At 44.7% G+C, this 9,157-nt stretch overlaps 1 long non-coding RNA gene across 1 annotated transcript in view; it reads right to left on the bottom strand.

Moving 5' to 3' along the window:
* Nucleotides 1-2,974: 2,974 nt before the first annotated feature.
* Nucleotides 2,975-9,157, bottom strand: part of LOC136519736 (uncharacterized) — a 140,375-nt gene continuing 134,192 nt past the window's right edge. Inside the window, exon 3 of the long non-coding RNA XR_010775031.1 lies at nucleotides 2,975-3,041. This is a non-coding gene — a long non-coding RNA (uncharacterized lncRNA). The remainder of the gene's footprint in view (nucleotides 3,042-9,157) is intronic.

Genomic DNA, 9,157 nt, shown 5'->3' with positions numbered 1-9,157 from the left:
AAGGGAGGGACCTGGGCCGTTTCTAGGGGGGGATCAGACGTTTGACAATTGAGGCCTACGCCCACGTGACAAACTCACACATAAACGTACGAGTGAACACACGAGCTTGCCTACGGCTTGAGATCAACATCTCAAGCAATCCACACCGCTCCACAGAGAAACCTGGGGCTAGCTCCCTCTCTCGCCCTGCTTGTAACCCCCTACTACGAGCATTTCGGTGCAAGGAATACAAGATCGATCTCTCGAACTGGACGTTGGGTACCCATTACCCGAACCAGTATAAACTTTGTGCCTTTTTGCATCACCATCTGGAATTGGGAACACGCAGTACAAATTTACTGGTTGGTTGAGGACCCGCTGGTCTAGAACACCGACACCTAGGTTCTTGGGGAATAGATCGATCCCTAATTATTTCATCTCATACTTGATGCAGGCACAACAGATCTGTCGTCCCTTGTTTGTTCAACTACTTTTGATTGTTGTGCTATCACCACATCTGTTCGGTATAAGCAATCCTCCACTCTTGAACCCTCCCCTCCTCCTTATTCTGATTATTACGGTAGTACTTGATGTATGACCGGGATCAAACAGGCTAGTTTTTGCATAGTTTCTTGTGTCAGTTTTTGCTAGATTCTTAAAAAACAAGATGTTGTTGATACCCAGCTTTTGCCAGTTTCTTGTGACCATGTGAGCAATAAATGAAGCCAGATTCTTTAAAACTGGAGGATCAAACACCCCAACCAGTTTTTGCTCAGAATCCAGATTTTAAAAACTAGAGGCAAAAACTGGTTTTCAAGAATCTAAAACTCATCCAAACACGGCCTAATTAGGTTTTGTTGTAACACACTGACACGTTTGCTAGTAAATAATAATCTTTTGTAAAGTAAATAAGATGACTTTCGATACAAAAAAGAAAAGGGGTCTCCTCCAGCCTTGTTTTTGCCCATAGGTTGTTTGTTGGTCAAACTTGGTCTTTGAACCCTACTCAATGGCGGTTGGAGATATTTATTGTGTACTCGGTCTCTATATAACACGTTGCGTTCTTGACCTTGGAAACTCTTATCCTTCCTGCGCAAGATGTGCTGTCATACCATGTTTTGAATTCGATATCCAAAATTTTTGAACGCCTTCGAAGTTTAAATATTCGTATAATCTTTTACTATACATGCGTATATTGAGTAAAAAATATACAACATAAACAACAAAAGTATGAGTCTAGAGTTATACATTTACAATAAATCATATGCATTAGTGTAAAATGAAATTTTAGATTTTTATTTGGTCACCCTAAAATTCGAGAAATTTTGAGGAAAAAAACAAATTTTGAACCATGTCATATAGCCTCATTGGTTTATGGTTCACGTTGTTACTTACTCCCTCTGTTTCAAATTATTTGTCGCTTTTGGCTTCCGTACTGTAAGTTTGACTTGATTTATAGAAAATGCGTGTAACATTTATATCTCTAAATAAATTTATTAAAAAATTAGATTCAAAGATATTTCCAACTATACCAATTATGTACCATAAATGTTAATATTTTTTAATATATATTTGTCAAAGTTGTTTTTCGGAAGCAAAAACGACAGATATTTTGGGACGTAGGGAGTACAAGACGAGTGCAATATTTGTGAAATCTACTTAAGGAATTGTGCCACTGTACTGCTCATGTTGTGTACAGGCAGTGTACGTACGTAGCAGCAATGCAATCCCCTTGCACTCGGTGCGACTTGTGAAATAGTGAAAGCATCACGTTAGTTACTACTACTTGTGACTGTGAAAGCCATCAGCCGAGAGCGACAACGCGAGGCACTAGCAGGTGCGTCTAGCATGAATCCCCGTCAAAATTGAAAAGCGCCGACGAATGCCGAGCGCAGTTTCGTCTATATGATAAACCAATTTCTAGGGTATTAAGTCAAATAATTTTTAGTCTAACTAAATTTATAAAAAAATCAATGTCATTGACACTAAATTAGTATCACTAGATACAATATAAAATATATTTGTTTAGTATCATAAACAATGATATTATTTTTTAATAAAATTAATCAAATTTAAGATAGTTTGACTTTAAGTGATTCTAGGAATTGAATTATTTTGAAACGGAACTAGTATTATCATAAACCTTCCGCCGTTAAGCCGTTTATACTTTGTGTTTTGTTGACATGTCACTTCATCGTCGTCTTCTAAGCCAAAAAAGTGTACATGCACTAGGTAAAATTAAATAAACCGAGCAGGCTAATCGCTAGAAACGTTTGAGACGGAAGGAATGAATTTGAGAAGGTTAGCCAGCAACTAAGGGCATCTTCAATGGTTAATTATTATAAGCTAGCTCTAATTATATTATTTTATATTTTATTAGGAGAGACTAGAGAGAGAAAAAAACTATCACTTCATTAAGATCTAGTTTCGTGCACGCATTCAAAACCATTTTTTTTTAGAAAAAGAAAATTTTATTTTGGCCTCCGCATTTTCCAAATCATATGAAGCTGTTATATAGGGCTAATTGTATTATGAGCTACTACTTTCTCTGTCTAGAAATGATAATCATATTTGACCAGAGACGAAAAAACAGTATTAAGATAATTATCTTAGAACTAGTAACTATCTTTTATTGTTACTAGTATATTGCCCGTGTTAATGCTACGGTAATATTTAAGACAATACAAATTAAACAACCAAAATGATGTATATGCTTTGATGATTTTTGAAAAATCATCGATCACATATTATAATGTTATAATAAAAAAACATGATTATGATGACAACCTGACATACCAAATAAAGATTACTTGCATAACAACAATGATATCAAAATATAGTGGATAAATACACAGGTCTTTGCATGACAACAAAGATAGAGAATTAACATCAGCCAAAAATAAGCTGAAATTGTCACTAAAACTGTAGCAAAAGAGTAATACAGGCAAGCATAGCTCGAAATATGCAGGCAAGCGTAAGTCCAAATATATAGTCTTCAATTTGAGAACGATGAAGTACATCTCAAGGGTTGTGTTGCTGCTCAGAGAGCCCCAGTAGCATCCCTGCAAGTATCATCAAGAATTAAAGCCTGCAATGAAAGAGAAATACCATGTATCTGTCTCATATCTCCCCAGTTCGATCTTCGTGATATTTCTCATCTTTGTGAATTCTTCATGTTCCCATAAGCTGGCTGCATGCCGCTCCTCATGTCCTTGCTACCAAAACAATTGAGGTCAAATGAGCAAGAAATACTTTTTGAACGGGATGCACAGAGAGGTCATGCTTCAACTAACATTCAGATAATAAATCTTCACATAACACTTAAGTGAAAATAGTAAATGTGTGATGAGACAGGAAAATTAAGATCGTCACAAGCCACATACCTTTCCCTAGAAGCCAGACACCTTAGAGCATCTCCAACCGAACCCTCAGCTCAAATTTTGACCCCCTATCCTTCAAAGTAGGGCTCCTTCATCCAGATTTCACCCCCTATTTTGTCGTGAACTCCATCTGATCCCTCATATTTGCCTCCCTACTTTCTCCCACCTCTATTTAATGCATACAATATCTTGTAACTAACAAATAAACCATTTTTAGCAGCTATATTTCTAACGTTTATACTTCTAATGTCTACATTCCCACCTCTAGCCATGGTAACACCAACATGTTATCCTCTTTTACACTGAAATCTTTTGATCTCTTCTTGCTTCCTTTCGTAGACTGAGAGGCTTGTTCAACAACATTTTGTCCTTTAGGTGAGATACCAAAATAAGACACATCAAAATCAACCTCAGCGCTGTCCACATTGCTCCCAAAAACATCATTGAAGCTGGGCATTTCCATCTTCCTGCACTTATTGCAAAATCAATTTCAATATACGATGTTCAGTTGCACAAACCGTAAAACCATTTATTACATAAATGCTCTCACTCTCTCTTTGGCCCTATATGCTCTCATGAAAAGGTTAAAAAATCATTTGCTATGTGCTTTTAGCTACTTGTCTGAATTCTATGTCTGTCACGTTTAATACCTGCCTAGCGGCACAAGCAGCAAGCAGTCGTACTCTGTTTTCTCTGCTATCTACTTCCTGCTCTCCCTCTCTATCATGGTGGATGGCATAACAGCACAAGCAGCAGATCCCCGTCATCGCGTGTGGTGCTTGCTACTCAGGCACAGAGCAGTAGCGCGGCGGAGCGAGCTGCCCAACCAGCGCGCGAGCAGTACTTGCTGCTCCAGCTGATCGTAGCTGTGTGGATCTATAATGTCCTCCCCACGATGGGATCTAGCAGATCCGGTCTCTCTCTCTCTCTCTCTCTCTCATCGTCTCTACTGGTACTCATCGTCTCTACTGATACTAATGCGATTGTAGGATTGGCGTACCTGGCCGGTGATGTAGCCGGACGGCAGCGTCGGAGACCAGCGGCGTCGACGCAGAGTAGGCGTGAGCGGACATGTCTTTGCCTCCTCCAACAATTGTATCAGGATGAGATGCACCGCACTCCTACTCCAGAACTGCCCTTGCCTCCTCCAACAACTGTGCAACCTCAACTACTGATAAACATAGGTGCTTATCAAAACCAGAAATCACAGCGGCGGCGACACTAAATGAAAACTTTCAAGATGTTGGAGATGTTGCTGCTGGTGCTCTATTTTCCCTGGAACAGAAGATAAGTACTGCTTCCTCAAAAAGTAAATAGAATAATAACAAAGGAAGTTGTATCATGACCAGAGTTATTAAACATCTAAGCACCTCCATAAAATAAATTCTTAATCTAGAATATGTGCTTACTGATGCTGAATTCTAGTTTGATCAGCACTAGGCGATTCCATCTCCATGAGGTAATATTTTTCTTTTCAGGAACTAAAATCTTATTGTGTAGCGTCAAACAAATTCATAAAGCATCCAGCCAGACATCTTCTGAAACTAACTCACAAGTTTCATCTTAGAGAACTTTCTAATACAGTATGAGGCAACCTGGCAGGCATTTCTAATCTAAAACACATTATTTAGATGAAGATAGAGAGAGATTTGTTTTATTTTGCACACTGAGTTAGGAAAGTTCTGACCAGAAGTCTAATGATGCCAAATTAATTAATTAGAATGAATACATACATAGATGGTGAAATTACAGTTGAAATCTTATATGGATGCATTTCCATGACCATAAAATAAATTCTTAATCTAGAATATGTGCTCACGGATGCTGAATTCTGGTTTGATCAGCACTAAGCGATTCCATCTCCATGAGGTAGTATTTTTCTTTTCAGGAACCAAAATCTTATTGTGTAGCATCAAACAAATTCATAAAGCATCCAGCCAGACATCTTCTGAAACTAACTCACAAGTTTCATCTCAGAGAACTTCCCAATATAGTATGAGGCAACCTGGCAGGCATCTACTAATCTAAAACACATTATTTAGATGAAGATGGAGAGAGATTTATTTTATTTTGCACACTGAGTTAGGAGAGAGTCCAGGTTAAAGAGGAGCATACATGCAGAGGGCCTCCATAGCCTTGACAAATATTCCGCATCACCAGCTGTAGATCCATTTTGCAGGCATCCTAGAATTAGTTGGTACAAAGTAACTAAACAGCCAACACATATAAATTGAATTCCAGGAAGCACAAACCTGGCGTACTTGCTGTAATGCAGATGACCTTGGCGTTGTGGGCGTTTGCGGATTGAACACCATATCAACTGACACGCACATTAATTGAGCACCACGAAGCTGCGCAACGGCCTACCTCGTGGTGACCTATGAAGCAAGTCAAACAGTACCTACAACACAAATGAAGGCATTCAGAAAAATAAAATCAAACTACCGGTGTACCAAATTGGAGCGGGAAGGCAGCCCTAGGGCACGTGACAACCCCTGTTTCTCTTACCGAGCAGCAACGACGGGCGTGGGGTCCCGAGTTCCTCCCAGGGTGCGGCGACGGTGTTCCCCTGCTGTTGTGCTCCGCCATGGAGGTCCGCTATGAGGCCCATCGCAGCGCGCCTCCGCGAGTGCTGAGCAAGATCCGAGTGTGAGAGGGAAGGAGAGAGAGAGAGGGAGAGGGAGGGGCGGCACGGGGGTGAAGCGGAGGGCGTGTGGTGGAGGCGGAGGACAGCGCGAATGGAAGAGGCGGAAGGAGCGCGATGGAGGCAGACGACGACGCGAGGGATTATATCGATCGCGAGAGGGAAGGAGAGAGAGGGAGAGGGAGAGGTGGCGCGGAGAGGGATCGCACGGGGGAAGTCACGGTCGCAGAGGGTGAAGAGGCAGACCCAAAAGAAAAGTCGCACCAAAAAGTGTCCACGCTTTGTTCTTTTTAGCTGTAGGAGATTTGAAAATGCACGAGGTATTGATGTCAATACCACTTTCTTAAAAAGCTTTTGCTGACCAGAGGTAACAGAGGATGCATGCTGCGTGCACGGACCACCCCATCTACTGGCGCCGGGGTTTGTATGCTACCAGGCACGCACCTGGTGCCACCAACGCATGGGGACAAATCGGAGCAGCTAGTGGTGAGGACGAGGGGACGGATGCCGTGCGTCTCGGCTGCCAAAGCGGTGGTGGCCAGGCAGAGAGTCCGCCGGCCGGGGCGCGTGAATCGTGCCACCCGGCCCGAGGCCCAAACCTGCTGACCAAACCAAACCAACTCAAGTCATCGAGTCCACACCTCGCGCGCGCACGGACACGGAGGCAACCTGGTCCGGAGATCTCCCCACCTGGGGTCTCTTCGCGCACTAGACGACGCTTGGCGCATACTTCTTCCATCCTAAATTATAAGTCATCCAAAAATCTTGGAGAGTCAAAGTACTTCAAGTTTGACTAATTTTATAAAATAAGATAATAATATTTATGGTACCAACTAAGTATCACAATATTCTTTATTAATTATATTTTTATAGGATACATATTTGATGTTATAAATTGATTTTCTCTATGATTTTAGTTAAACATAACATGTTTTGACTCCTAAGATTTTTAGAATGACTTGTAAATTGGAATGGAGGGAGTAGCTGTTAGCCTGTTTGGCGTCTCGTGTTGGCCCAGAAAGTTAAGTTTGCACGCGGATTCAGGCCGAGGCCATCCCTCAGGCACCCTGTGTTGTACCTATGCCTGTTGAACTGTGCTGCTCAGTTCGCTTACAAACAAGATGCACGCGGTAGCAACCCAAAAAATCCACACACCAAAAATCCCAACTACAAAAAATTTTCTTCAAAACTCCATGCAATGTTGAGTGCCATGTGTAGGAGCTAACCCTAAGTATTGCATGTAAGTATAACCTAAGTAGTCATTTTCATAACCATATCATGACACAAGTCATATATGAGTGTTTAAATCCCCAACACGTAAAACCTTGCATGCATAATTATTATTGTAACATGTGATTTGGATTTTCATTGCTTTATGTGATACTTGACTAACTCCTTTAATAATTAATAAACTTTCAAACAATTAATACTCAACTCAAAGGATAAAATACATAAAATAGAAAACTATAACTAATTTCGGTATAGCAAAAATAGCCAATAAATCCCAAATATATGGGATGAGTCTAGGCCACCATTCTAACCCTTGGACAAGATACACATACCATGTATAAGTGTGTGAAGCTATATGGTTCAAACTCCAAATCAATTTGAAGCAAATAAAGAAAAGAAAAACAAAAGAAAAAGAAGAATGGAAAAGAAAAGAGGGAGGCAGCAGCTCAGCCCAGCCTACCTCGACCGGCCCAGCTAGCCTAGCCAAGCCTCGCCTGCCCTTTCACGCGCGTAGCCCATGAAGCCGGCCCAGCATCGCCGCCCACACGCGCACAGCCGCTGACAAGCCAGGCCCGCTCGTCAGCCATCGCGCGCCACATGCAGCCACATCGCGCCAAGCGCCTGATGACCTGACCCCGCTTGTCAGCACAGTAGCGTCTTCCCCTCACCCACGCATTCTCCCCACGCGACCGGGGCCGACAAGCGTGGCAGGTGTGGGCCAGGGGGTCACACAAGAAGCATGACCCTGTTCCCCCCTTGCACCGCGCTTACGCTACCGCACGTGGGCCGACGGATGCACCGCACGCATCACCACTGCCCGATCGCTGTCCGCCATTGGAGCCCTTGGAGCTCGGCTATAAAAGCCAACGTCCGTGTGCCCTAACCCTCAGCCCATTCGCCGCCGCCACTGGTGGCACAACACCACACAGCGTCAGGCTAAGAGAGAGGGAGGAGGGAGAAGCAAGGAGGAGACGGAAGCCGCTGCGGGGAGGACCTCGCCGGAGCCAGGAGCGCCGCCCCGATCTGCTACAGCGACGTAGCTGCTCGGCACGGCACTGCATCGCCTTGCCACCGCACCGCCATTCTACCGCCACGAACCCTACGGTGAGCCACGTCGTTTGCCGCTCGTCGCGCTAGTCGTACTTGCCATGAACGCCACCGCGTTCCCGCACCTAGGGGATGTAGAGGCGGAGCATTTCCACTCCTGGACACGCTGCACATGCACCGCACATGCACAAGCCCAAGGCCTGGCCTCACCGACCCCTAGCGGCTCAGGAACACCGGCACGACCACCCTGCACAACCATGCCGAGACCACCGCGTCTTCTACGTCGCGGTAAAGGCGACGTTGACACCCCGACTAGCTCCACCATGACGAGAGACACACCGCGCTCACCTTAGCCGAGGAAGAAGCCCACTGGAGCCCTACGTTGCCACACCGCACCTCGTCGGAGCGCCACCGCCTCCACTTTGCCCCCACCACCGTGGCCGGAGCCACTGGGAGCACCAGGAGCTCCTTCAACACACCCACCATGGCCGTAGAAGCACCGTGGAGCTCGCATGCTTCTCCAACTGGGCTCTCGCTACCACTGCAGCCCTATCCATGCACTCCAACGAACCCACGCCGCCGTTCACCGTGGCTAGAGCCTAAGGAAGCCCTAACTGTCGCACCGACCCCACTGTCGCAGTCACCATGGCATGGGGAAGCTATCACCTACCCTAATCGGACGCTAGCACCGCCGCGGGGGCTCGCCGGTGACCTCATTGCCGGCGGGAGCCCCGTCGGGGAAGAGAAGGGGATTTCCCCTCGACGACCACGTCAACCATGTCCCGAGCAGCTCCACCGAGCTCCGACCACGACCACGTCCTGAGCAGCTCCACCGAGCTCCGACCACGACCATGTCGACCATGTCCCGAGCAGCTTC

Source organism: Miscanthus floridulus, chromosome 18 (assembly GCF_019320115.1).
Source record: "Miscanthus floridulus cultivar M001 chromosome 18, ASM1932011v1, whole genome shotgun sequence".
NCBI lineage: Eukaryota > Viridiplantae > Streptophyta > Magnoliopsida > Poales > Poaceae > Miscanthus > Miscanthus floridulus.
The sequence above is the reverse complement of the archived record's forward strand: the minus strand, read 5'-3'. Positions and strand labels throughout refer to the sequence as shown.